Source organism: Gavia stellata, chromosome Z (genome assembly GCF_030936135.1).
Source record: "Gavia stellata isolate bGavSte3 chromosome Z, bGavSte3.hap2, whole genome shotgun sequence".
Classification (NCBI taxonomy): domain Eukaryota; kingdom Metazoa; phylum Chordata; class Aves; order Gaviiformes; family Gaviidae; genus Gavia; species Gavia stellata.
This window is the reverse complement of record NC_082637.1, coordinates 61449836-61463123: the sequence shown is the minus strand read 5'-3', so window position 1 is coordinate 61463123 and position 13288 is coordinate 61449836.

Sequence of the window (13288 nt, the reverse complement as noted above, 5' to 3'; positions counted from 1 at the left end):
TTGCCTATGCTTTCAATTTATGTTGAAATCACAGGGTAATGACCACTGCAATAACTGGAAGCCATCGTGCAGCAGGGCAGCTATGACGTGGTCGCCATCACAGAAACATGGTGGGACGACTCGCATGGCTGGAGTGCTGCAATGGAGGGCTATAAGCTCTTCAGGAGGGACAAGCAAGGAAGGAGAGGCGGTGGGGTGGCTCTGTACGTCAAGGAGTGCTTTGATTGTATAGAGCTAGATGATTGTCACGACGGGGTTGAATGCTTATGGGCAAGGATGAGGGGGAAGGCCAACAAGCCGGATATCCTGCTGGGGGTCTGTTATAGACCACCCGACCAGGGCGTAGAAGCTGATGAAGTGTTCTTCAAGCGACTGGCAGAAGTCTCGCAGTCGCAAGCCCTTGCTCTTGTGGGGGACTTCAACTTACCGGATGTCTGCTGGAAGTACAACACAGCTAAGAGGAAACAGTCCCGGAGGTTCCTCGAGTGTGTCGAAGATAACTTCCTGACGCAGCTGGTAAGCGAGCCTACAAGGGAAGGTGCCCTGCTTGACCTGCTGTTTACGAACAGAGAGGGTCTGGTGGGTGAAGTGAAGGTCGGAGGCCGTCTTGGGCTTAGCGACCATGATATGATGGAGTTTTCAATATTTAGCCAAGTAAGGAGGCGGGTGAGCAACACCGTTACCATGGACTTCCGGAGGGCAGACTTTGCCCTGTTCAGGACACTGGTCGGGAGGGTCCCTTGGGAGACGGTCCTGAAGGGCAAAGGGGCCCAGGAAGGCTGGACATTCTTCAAGAAGGAAATCTTGAAGGCGCAGGAGCAGGCAGTGCCCGTGTGCCATAAGAAGAGCCGGCGGGGAAGACGGCCGGCCTGGCTCAACAAGGAGCTTATGCTGAGGCTTGGGGAAAAAAAGAGAACTTACCACCTCTGGAAAAAGGGGCAGGCAAGTGAAGAAGAGTACAAGGACCTCGTTAGGTCATGCAGGGAGGGAATTAGGAAGGCGAAAGCCCAGCTAGAGCTCAACCTGGCCACGGTCGTGAGGGACAACAAAAAAAGCTTCTATAAATACATTAACAACAAAAAGAGAGCCAAGGAGAATCTCCATCCTCTACTGGATGCGGCGGGGAACATTGTCACGAAGGATGAGGAAAAGGCTGAGGTACTTAATGCCTTCTTTGCCTCAGTCTTTAACAGCCACACCGGGTATCCTCAGGGTATCCGTCCCCCTGAGCTGGATGACAGGGATGGAGGGCAAAATAGGTTCCCCATGATCCAGGAGGAAGCAGTTAACGACCTGCTATGCCACCTGGACACTCATAAGTCTATGGGGCCTGATGGCATCCACCCAAGGGTGCTGAGGGAGCTGGCGGAAGAGCTTGCCAAGACGCTCTCCATCATTTATCAACAGTCCTGGTCAACGGGGGAGGTCCCAGATGACTGGAGGCTTGCCAACGTGACGCCCATCTACAAGAAGGGTCGGAAGGAGGATCCGGGGAACTACAGGCCTGTCAGCCTGACCTCGGTGCCAGGGAAGGTTATGGAGAGGCTCATCTTGAGGGCGCTCACGGGACACGTGCAGGTTACCCAAGGGATCAGGCCAAGCCAGCACGGGTTCATGAAAGGCAGGTCCTGCTTGACCAACCTGATCTCCTTCTATGACCAGGTGACCCGCCTAGTGGATGAGGGGAAGGCTGTTGATGTTGTCTACCTGGACTTCAGCAAAGCCTTTGACACTGTTCCCCACAGTATTCTCCTAGAGAAGCTGGCGGCCTGTGGTTTAGACAGGTACACTCTTCGCTGGGTAAAAAACTGGCTGGATGGCCGAGCCCAGAGGGTTGTGGTGAATGGGGTGAAATCCAGCTGGCGGCCGGTCACAAGCGGAGTCCCCCAGGGCTCGGTTTTGGGACCGGTCTTGTTTAATATCTTCATTGATGATCTGGATGAGGGGATAGAGTGCTCCCTCAGCAAGTTTGCAGACGACACCAAGTTGGGAGGGAGTGTTGATCTGCTTGAGGGTAGGAAGGCTCTGCAGAGGGATCTGGACAGGCTGGATCGATGGGCTGAGGCCAACCGGATGAAGTTCAATAAGGCCAAGTGCCGGGTTCTACACTTCGGCCACAACAACCCCAGGCAAAACTACAGGCTTGGGGATGAGTGGCTGGAAAGTTCCCCTGCAGAAAAGGACCTGGGGGTGTTGATCGACACCCGGCTGAATATGAGCCAGCAGTGTGCCCAGGTGGCCAAGAAGGCCAACGGCATCCTGGCTTGCATCAGAAATGGTGTGGCCAGCAGGAGCAGGGAGGTGATCATGCCTCTGTACTCGGCTCTGGTGAGGCCGCACCTCGAATACTGTGTTCAGTTTTGGGCCCCTCACTACAAGAAGGACATTGAGGTGCTGGAGCGTGTCCAGAGAAGGGCGACGAAGCTGGTGAGGGGTCTGGAACACAAGTCTTATGAGGAGCGGCTGAGCGAGCTGGGGTTGTTTAGCCTGGAGAAGAGGAGGCTGAGGGGAGACCTTATCGCTCTCTACAACTACCTGAAAGGGGGTTGCAGAGAGGTGGGTGTTGGTCTCTTCTCCCAAGTGACTAGTGACAGGACTAGAGGAAATGGCCTCAAGTTGCGACAGGGGAGGTTCAGGCTAGACATTAGGAAAAAGTTCTTCACTGAGAGAGTGGTGAAACACTGGAATAGGCTGCCCAGGGAGGTGGTAGAGTCATCCTCCCTGGAGGTATTCAAGGAGCATGTGGATGTGGCATTGTGGGATGTAGCTTGATGGACATGGTGCTGTGTGGTGTTGGGTGGGTTGTGGCTTGTTATTGTTGTTGTGTGGCGTGGGTTTTGTGGTTTTTTGGTTTTTTTTTTTTTGTTGTTTTTTGTTTTTTTGGTTTTTTTTTGTTGTTTTTTTTTTTTTTTTGGGTGGGTTTTTTGATGTTGTGTGTTTTTTTTTTTTTTTTTTTTTTTTTTTTTTTTTTTTTTTCCCCCCCCCAGCTTGGACTCGATGATCTTACAGGTCTTTTCCAACCGTACTGATTCTGTGATTCTGTGAACTGAGAGCTTTATTCACCTTTAGCCATAAGGTGAATATGTTCTCAGGCCTTTAAAAGCTAGAAATTAAGTTCAAATAACTGAAAGATATTTTATTCATTGAACTCCTTTCTCCTTTTTGTAAGTTCTTCTAAGACAAACTTGCACTTTCAATTTTGCTATTGAAAACAAATACTGTTAAATAAACAAGATGGGAAAAAGAAAAACATAGATTCTAAATTATTTGTTTTATGAAATATATGAACATTTTCCTAAATATATTATTAAGAAATATTTTGTGTTCTAAATCAACTAAATTGGCTAATCAAGTGCTAGCTTGCAAGCAGATGAAGATGAAAGCAGAAGCAGCAAGTTAGGCATTTCCAGAGTGTACCAGTGTCTGTGAATATAAAGCTAAACAAAATAGTAGCGAAATAAACCAACTATTTCATAATCTGGATTCATCCTATTACACAGACTGTGGAAAGTATAATAAACCCCTGCAAAAGGTTGTTTTGTTTTTTTTTTCTTTTTCTCATCTTAGCAGTCCAATTTAGAGCCCTGTTCTTGAACTTCCAAGCATCAGGAAGGCCAACTGAAGTTCCAGTTAACTTCATGCACTTGACACCTCAAGCAGCCACTGTTGTCTCTCAGAATCAGTGTGTTTCTTTAGTTCTTTTACTTTATGTGAGTCACATTTTTATACCAGCTTTTCTATCTCAAATAGCCAGACATACAACAGTGGTATTACTTGAAACTTAGAAAACTTAGAAAATTCTCCAGCTATTATCTATTTTAGAAAGATAGAAAATTGGCAGCTTGAGACATGCAACTAATTTATATTTCCTAAAATGTTATACTCTTAATATTAACATGAATCTAATTTAGATTTTATTTTTTGAACAAAAATGGGATTATGGAAAAATAGCAGACTGCTTTCTCACTCTTCCAAATGATTTTTAAAGTGAAGTGATAGCCGTGTATTTAATTAATTAAAGATAAAAGCTTATTGCTTCAACATTTGAATTGAATTTAATACTTAAAACATAGAGTCCAAACTTACTATTACAGAAATTTTTGGAAAAGTTCTCATTCAGTTATGTGGATTTGAAATAAAGCTGCTTTTATAATTCTTCCTTTCTGAAAGAAGAAATTAAATAAAAGTGAATTAAAGTGAGTTTGAAATATTACACAGGAAAATATTATGTGAATTATGTCAGTAATATATATTTATAAAAAAATTAAAATATTTAACAGGGAAAGGTGGCTGGACCTGTTTTCACAACCATCTCAACATAAAGGATGAATTGAGAAAATTAACAGTAGTACAAGTATGGGTTGGGACATGAATAACCCCTTTCTTTAAAACTGCTTTTTTTCTCTTCCCTTCTCCTTCCTCATCCTCTCCACATACACGTTCGCTATTTGCAGCAGACGTGTGTCCTACAGATTTGACTGATCAGATTATTTCTGAAGGTCAAAGCTAGAATTTTTGAATGCTTAATCTGATTCTGAAAGACAGCCTGAGTCTCTGTGGAATAACATTGACATGCAGGGTGATGCATGGGTGAACATTGCCTTCAAATTTTATTCAGACTAGTTGTTAGTAGTAAACCCATAGGGTGACTGATTGGGTAGAAGTTTATTTTTCATAACTACTACTGTATTTAGTTCTTACTTTTACATGAACATTTCAAACATTCACTGCATTGCTGGGTTTAGTGCTATGGATTTATCTTAATGTTTATGGCTAAATCAATTAAATGTGATGTAAGATTACAATTTACATATTGCCATATAACTTACAAACTGGGCAGACTATTTATGAACTGAATTTAAAAAGTACAGTAATGCTGCCCCTGAAAAATAAATGCCAGTTTCATAAAAATATCCAGCACCTTTTTTTGTTTCATCCCATGAAAACATTTAGATAATGAAACTGTTTTAAGTTAAATAATTCTATATTAATTTTAATATTTGTGTATTATTTTACATTTTGCAATAGTTTATACTTATATTTTATTTTTTATATTAAATTTTAATGTATTTTACCTGGCTTAAACTAACAAATTATGAAAATTACCAAATTTTTAGGACTATCTTACTTTCCTGTTTCCACATAATGAATTTATTCCTCACTCACATCATCCGCTACTAGAGGCACACAGGTATTTTATTAATATCAATGGATATTGTCCCTTTACATCCTCTGAAAAGTATTTCCTAAAGCAGTTTCACCTATATTTATGGAAGAATCTTGCAGTCATTGAGAGTTCATACATTCTTGATGGTGAATACACATTGTAGTGTTCCTGCTCACACAGGTGTCCCATTGATGTCAAGGTGATTATTAGACTGGATAAAGTGTATGAAATGGGTATAGTCAAAGGAAAAAAATCCTTGCTCAGTGACGTAAATGTCAGGATAACCTTCAGCTTCAATAGTGTCAGGTTTTCATTCTGAGTATATTCTTACGTCAGGCTTTTAAAATAACTCGAGTCAGTGGGATATCTACTTCTGGCATACTTGAATTCAGAATCAGCATTTGTAATTCTACCCTAAAAACCTTCCTGAAAACTTCCTTTTCCCTTCTTCTGGAAAATTTAAACTTCTCTTTTGGGATTTACACATTTAAACATGTATTTCAAATGCACGGTTACATCACAGTTATACTCCAGTTTTCATATGCTTTTAAACGCTCTTCCCAGAAACTGGTGCATTAAGCTATATGCATAGTTCCTCAAGAGAACACACCTCTGAGCAGGATTTGATTTAAAATTCTTTGCTTATGAAGAGTTAGATAATTGTTTAGTGAAAAATGTTTGGTGTCACTCCAGTTCCAAATGTCAGCTGAGGCATGTGTTAGCATAACCTGTTGTTAATCACATGTATGTTAATCACAGCAAGGACAAGTTAAGATGGCACCAGATTTGCCAGAAAATTCCTGATGTGCTGTCCCTATGAAGTAGTTTGAGCCACTATATTTAAAACAGCTCAGCTTGTTTTCTTTCCCTTCCACCCAGGTTGTGACATCCACCTCTTGGATTACTTGCCAGTCTTAATTTATTTAGAATGCTTTCCATTCTGTTTAATTCCTCCTCAAAGTTTCTCTTGGATGACTACCACTCTTCCAAAGAGAATATGCTCTAAGTTGAATCAGTTTGTCACTTTCTTCTTGGTAGTAATCTGGCACTCTGAAATATTTTTAAAGGCAGAATGAATTTTAACAACTACTTAAACCTTCTGCATCTGCATGGGTGTGTGCTGCATGCTTGGAACGACTGAAAGACTATCTAAGGTTCCATTGAGATTGTTATTGGCTTACAGTTGAAGGTAAAATAATAGGACATTGCAACAGACACAGTTAAAAAATTGTGTCCCCCCCCAGCTGTTTGTCATTTCCATCTAGACAATGGTGTGAAACAAAAGAAGAAAAGCATATAATAGTAACTAAAGAAATAACAGGTGGGAGAGATGCACATCTGGTGCTATTTAATATGATGTAGTTCAAGAAAATTTGAACAAATACTCATAACATGAGTTATTTCTTAATCAGATCAGTCAGGGTCTCCGGTGCACCAAACTCTTTCCACCCATCCATCTCTCCTCCTTGTGTGCTGTTGCTCATGCCAGCTCTGACATGGTGCAGACGTGCTGCCCTGGATCACACCGCTGGGAGCGGAGCTGCATGAGCAGGAGCTGGGAGAAGCCTCGTGGGGGGCTGCCTCTGCTTGCCCTGGGAGCTGCACCAAACTCAGGTCCCTCCCTGCTTTGCTGCTGCCCTCAGCACGTGGCTCCCCAGCCCTTGCACAGCAGCGAATGCTGCTGCACCCTGACAAGATCAATCATGAATGTACTTCCAACATGTCCACAAGTCTAACGGTGATGTATCTATATCGTCTCCACGCCTCGGCTACTGCTCACTTTCTTGCCCTGCAACAGCCTCTATTATCCTCCCTACTCTTTTTCTTACGACAGTCCCTCAGATAGGTTACAAAAGTCCATCCTGTGTTTCTGACGCCAAACAGAAAGCACCAGGGATGTTCTCTCAGAGTTTTAAGACACCCACAGTTACTCCTGAGAGTTTGACTTTTCTTTTGCTGACACACCCGAAGGCATCTCAGGTCTGAGGGCCGGCAGGGCACTAACAGGCCCTGACCAGCCTCGTGTGGGGTCTTCACCCACACCCCTGCCCACAGGCCTGAGGGTGCAGAGGGAGGCTGCCAGGTCTGATAGGGCCCCTGCCCTGCTGGCCGTGTCGTTGCCCTTCGCTCCTGGCTCCCCGCCCCTTATGCAGCCACTGGCCCTTTCTTCTCCCTGACCTTAGGTTAAGAGTTATGCTACCTGGTCTCTCAAACAACTGTTACTGCTTAACAGTCCCATCTAGTGCCACTGATTCCTTCAAGACTTTCTGCTAGTCTGGACATGTTTTTGTTCCCTCAGGCCTCCTGAGTTTTCACAACCTCAATGTGTCAGTGCTGATGTCTCAACCTGGAGAATTCAGACTTCTTATGGGGAAACATGAGTATGCCAGAAACAGACTCCTAACTCATTCCTCAACCGATCCTCACCTGTTGAGAGGTGCTGACTAGTATTAGATAGGTTCATAGGCTGTCTTGTCCTTCTGGGCCTCCCTTTGCAATATCCTTTTCTGAGTTGCGTAAGTGAAAAGAACATAGCAGCCTTCCAGCCCAGTAAATATGACTGCCATTACTTGTAACAAGCCACACGCTTTGTGTCCCACTAATGAGACAGGCCTCAGGACTTGTCTGGCTTTGAAAGGACTTCACTTTGCCTGCCTGGGCACTCGGGATTCTAACACCTTGCTACACTCTCCCACACTATCCAAACTGAAGCCATCAATCTTGAGACCCAGAGGGTCTGTGGAAGTGTGAATATTACACCAAAGAAAGGGGTGGACACTAGAAGTTTGTGCATGTCATTTTAACTGTATACAACTTGAACTACAAATATTAAACCCATGGTAATTGGACTAACAATAATTCCTTGATTAGACTGCTAAGGCAGTGTGTTTGTTTTGCCCAGAACAAGATTGAGCTTAACAAACCATTGGGAATTCAAGCAAGCTAGGCTAACTTGGATCCCATAAACTGGTGACAGCATGAAGTGCCCCTAGATCTGTCAAAATCTTGCCATGCATTGCTGTTGGTGATATGTCTCCTGCCATTTCTGATGGGTATGCTATACCCTCTCCTGTTGTATTTAGTGATTTACTAATGGCTATTGCTCTTCTGTCACTGTGGTTTGGCTGTTAAATAGATTTAGTATAAGTTCTTTTTTTTTTTTTTCCCCCAATCTTATACTGAATGCAGCCCTTTCTTTCTGCAAGGCTTCTTTAACATCATCTATTTTAGTAACTTTGTGTATGATATAAATATATGAACATGATGTAATTAATTTTGCTGACTTCTCTTTTCTTGGAGCTTCAGCTTCCCTACCAGGTCATCTTCAGTAAAATAGATAATGATGATCAGGATATTTCAGTTGCATGCTCCAAAACAGAAATCTTCTTGTTCCATTACATTACTGATTACAAAAGTCTCAACAAATATCTAGTACAAAACTACACTGTATATGAACCAACTTTTAAAAACTGATAGATACAATCCCTCAATCTGAAATTAAGAAATGGAAATATATTATTAAGATTTCTCCTGAACAACTCCTATTTTACGATTCTATGCATAAACTGAAATGTGATTTAACTTATTGTGCTATGGACATCTAAAATGATTATTTTCTGTATAGCTTCTCCTTGAAAAGAAACCATTTAATAAAGATCAATATTTCTTTTCCAGTCAAATAAATCACTTAATCACTAGAGAATCTTTGCAGAAAAAATCCTGTTGTGGTTTAACTTCATAATTTGGCTACCACATTTGGTAAGAGCTAACATACAAAGGGTTTGGGTTTTTTTCCTTACATCTATTTTTATATATCCCGTGACTTACATCTGCTTGATCAACCTGATATACAGTGGACTGCTGAGCGGGAAAATTGCTTAAATTTGTAGCTAAAAATATTTTAAACTTCAGTGCAACTGACTTTGAGTTTTGGATTTCTATTTTTTGCAATTACAGGTTTTAATTTTTATATTTGCTTTTTAAAGTTAATGTCAGTATTTTGTTGGTTTTCTAGGTTAAGAGAAATATAAAAGGCAATTATCAACTGGAAAGCTTCATTTTTAGAGTTTTGTCTGTGCAAGGCCATTTTTTAAAGCTTAATTTGTTAATACATTATTTTTTCATAAAGATATTCCAGGGACTTCATCAACTTAACAATTTTCATGCACAAATTCTCTATTTCGTAATACATATTAATACTTTCCAGCTTTTATATTTCACATGTATAATTATCATGACTAAGCACATCAATTAAAAAAGAAGCTGTCCAAGAATAATTCATAGAAACATTATTTTTGGCCCGGAGGACAATAGTTAGTGAATGAAATCAGACTTAATTTTCCTAAACAAACAGCAGCTTTATAGATTTAGAAAGAGGGAAAATCCTTGAAAAACCCTAGGCAAATTTATGCTGCACCAATAAAAACATGGAGCAGAGTTGTGTAATTTCAGCTTTATTACACCTAATGGTAAAAATTTCCTGTAAAAGGCTAGAACAGTTTGAAATATTTGACATTAAGACACTTCTGAAAATCAAAGCAACAAATTTAGGATTTATATGTTTATCTGAATATATACCTGAAATCTAGACAGAAATACCTAGCTGATAAGGATCTTTGTTCATGCATCGTGTGGCTATAATTTGCGAAACTGCTACAAAACCCATATAATCTTGATCTCTTGAATTGCAAAGACTGTCATATCAATTGAGCCATCCCTTAAAACACAACAGATTTTCCAAACCGAAAATACTATTTTCTCAGAAAAATCTGAGATTCCTGAGAAAATTCAGGTATCTCTTCTGTCAGTTTTTAAGACAGGAGACACCAAGTATTGCAATAAACTGCCCAAATCTAACAATCATATGATTTTGTCACCTATTTTGAAACTTCACAGACTGTACAGCTTTAATATTGATTGGACTTCTTTTGCAGTGGCGTCTCTAACATACTAATAAGTTTCTTTCTGTACACACTTCTTTCAGGGATTTTTTTTAAAGCCCAAATGGAGAGATTTGATATAATCTCTTTCTAAATGCGTAATCATAGCAGTGTTCTCTGTTAGTAAAGAAGCAAAGTCAATAGTAACTAAAACTGTGACACAAGAGAATTATACCATCCCACCCCAAAAAAGACACTTTTTTTTGCTGCTGAAATCTGCTTTGTGACAGGTCGCAGAATCCCAGAGTGGTCAAGGTTGGCAGGGACCTCTGGCAGTCATCTCATGCACCATCTACAGCCAGGTGCCTAAGACCATACCCAGGCTGCTTTTGATCATGTCCGAGGATGGAGACTCCACAACCTCTCTGGGCAACCTGTCCCAGTGCTCGGTCACCCTCACAGTGAAAAAGGGTTTCCTGATGTTCTGACGTCACCTCCTGTGTTTCAGTTTGTGCCCATTGCCTCTGGTCCTGTCACCAGGCACCAATGAAAAGAGCCTGGCTCCGTCTTCTTTGCATCGTCCATTCAGGTATTCATAGGCATTGATGAGATCTGCCCAGCACCACCCCCACCCCCCACCCCAAGCCTACTCTTCTCCAGGCTGAACAGTCCCAGCACTCTCAGCCTTTCCTCACATGACAGATGCTCCAGTCCCTTCATCATTGTAGTGGCCCTTTGCTGGACTCTCCAGTATGTCCATTTCTCTCTTGTTCTGGGGAGAACTGGACACGCTACTCCAGGTGGGGCCTCACCTGTGCTGAGTAGACAGGATCTGAGGATGAAGCCAGCGAAGCAGAATGAACACAGAGGGGGTGTGCATTTTCACCTGCCATTTGAATGTTATAAACAGATTAAATTCACTGCTAAAAAAAAGGGAGTTGCCATCATGGTAAGCATAGCATCTAAGAGAGAAATTTTGCGGATCTACCTGTTCTTGTTCTGTATATGCAGAATTTACTTTACGTCATAAATCCTTACTAACTGCTTGCCACTAGAGGTCATGTATTTGCTGATGAAACAAACTATGAGGCAGATCAAATTTCATTTGTTTTTGTTCAAACTGGGAACTAGACAGAAAGAGAACAAAAGAGACTGCTGAGTTCTAGAAAACACTGAAACTGTGTTTCTGAAAAGAAGTTAAATAATTATTTCTTCTCTATTCACCTGCTCATTAGATTCCAAGGGTAGAAAACAATCCGTGGAACTTACTATGTGAAAAATCAATTACTGTGGTAAAGGATTTGTCACATTAGCTCTGAATATGTTTACAGGTCAAAGAACATGAAGTTTACAGAAAACAGGCTAGGTTTGGTTGGAAGTAAAAGATTACAGCATTGAGATAAAAACAGGAGATTCATTGAGTTTTCACACTGAGGCATATTGATTACACAGTTTAACAAACGATGGGAATAACTATAGGAATTAATTGTAGGATATCAGTTTTAAGCCCTTTACTATCACTAACCAAGTAAACAAACCTGCATACACTTAAATGTATTGCACTGCAGGATAAGTTGGTTGGACTTCTGAAGGATGAAAATAGCACAAAAGTAAGAACAGAAGATCAATTATTAAGGTCATAATAAAGATAGTAATTCAAGAAAATGCCTCTTTTGCCGTATATTCAAAACAGGGAAAAAGTTGATGTTGCTTGTTCTGGCCTATACTGGTGGCAGAATTAGACACAGGGCAGATTAAGAGCTACATTACCTTAATTAACAAGACTCTAAACAAGCAGAGTGGCTAATGCTGTGCTGGCAGAAGCACATGACTGCCCTGAGGCACAATGTAATTTAGAGGTACCTTGAGATAGTTCAGATCCTACAGCAGAGGAGTACACAGCGGCAGGTTTGCTTTCAAAAGAATAAATGTGTTCAAAAAGAAACAAAACCAGATCATTTTTGCAAAAATAACTAGAAAATTACACACAATCAAAACACTGATTTTACATTGTTTCCAAAACAAACACACCATCAGGACTTAAATGGAATTAAGATTTTACTAGAAGTATGTAACAAGGTAGTCAAGAGAAAAGATAACTAATGTATTAAATTCCTGGTTCTGCAAGCCAAGCAGGAAGGCTAATTTCTACTCTATTATGACTCTCTCTGGGTGCTAACATACCGCAATCCACATGCTGCTTCAAAACTGGGAAATACACTTGATAGAGGTGTTAATTACATCTTTAAATGTCATGAAGTAGATAAAAATTCAAGACCCAAGGCTTTTCTTCACTGGGAAAAAAGCAGACACAAAGAAAGATTCTTCATTAAAAAAGGTAGCACTGTTTTTTCACAACTTCATTTGAGTGAATTTTGACCTTAGCCAAATAACAGAAAATGATGTGGAGAAGCCACCAGAGTAGAGATAAAATAATCCACAGAGGAGAAAGATTTTATTCAGAGTGCCAAAGTATCAGATATAAAGTTGTGGAAGAATATGACATCTGAAACATTCAACAAACATAGAAAAGCTTCCTGGAAAATGTGTTGTAAGGATCTCAGGTAATCTACTTTGCATCTTATTTTATAGCTGGTAGAGTCAAAGAGAGTATTGTACTGACAAAATGTTTTGCCACGTTTCTGGGAGATAATCTTTTTACAAGGTAGAGTGGATCTGTGCACCACTTGGCCTTTAAATGAGAGGGGATGGCTTTGAGGTGCTTGAAAAAAAAATTTTAAATATGCTTTTTTTTGCCTTATGTGCCTAATCTGATAGCAAAAACTCAACCACTTTCACAATTCAGAGAATGGCAGTTCTCAGACTTTTTAAGATGCAACTCTATTTCTTAAACAAATCCACAGGTCTTATCTAGCATTCCGATGGTGGGCTTATGTCTGATCAAAAACGTGACACACCATGGTACCATGCAAGAGGAGAACTCCTACAACTTGTGAGACTGCAGAAGCTGTAGTTGATCAAATACAATACCGTGACGTTAGAGGAAGTATACGTTTTATAATCCTTCCACAAATTTTGCAATTTCTTCTTTAAAATACTTGTTTGTCTCTCTGCAAGGTATTCCAGTATGAATTTTATGATATTCTTCTGAGTTAACAATCAGTTTTTTCCTAGAATACAGTTTCCTGTTCCCACTTCACAGAAACCTTCGATCAGAAAAAGACCTCCCAAGTTAATAATTTCTCGTGTCTTTATCCTAGACATAAGTTGATCACGCTCC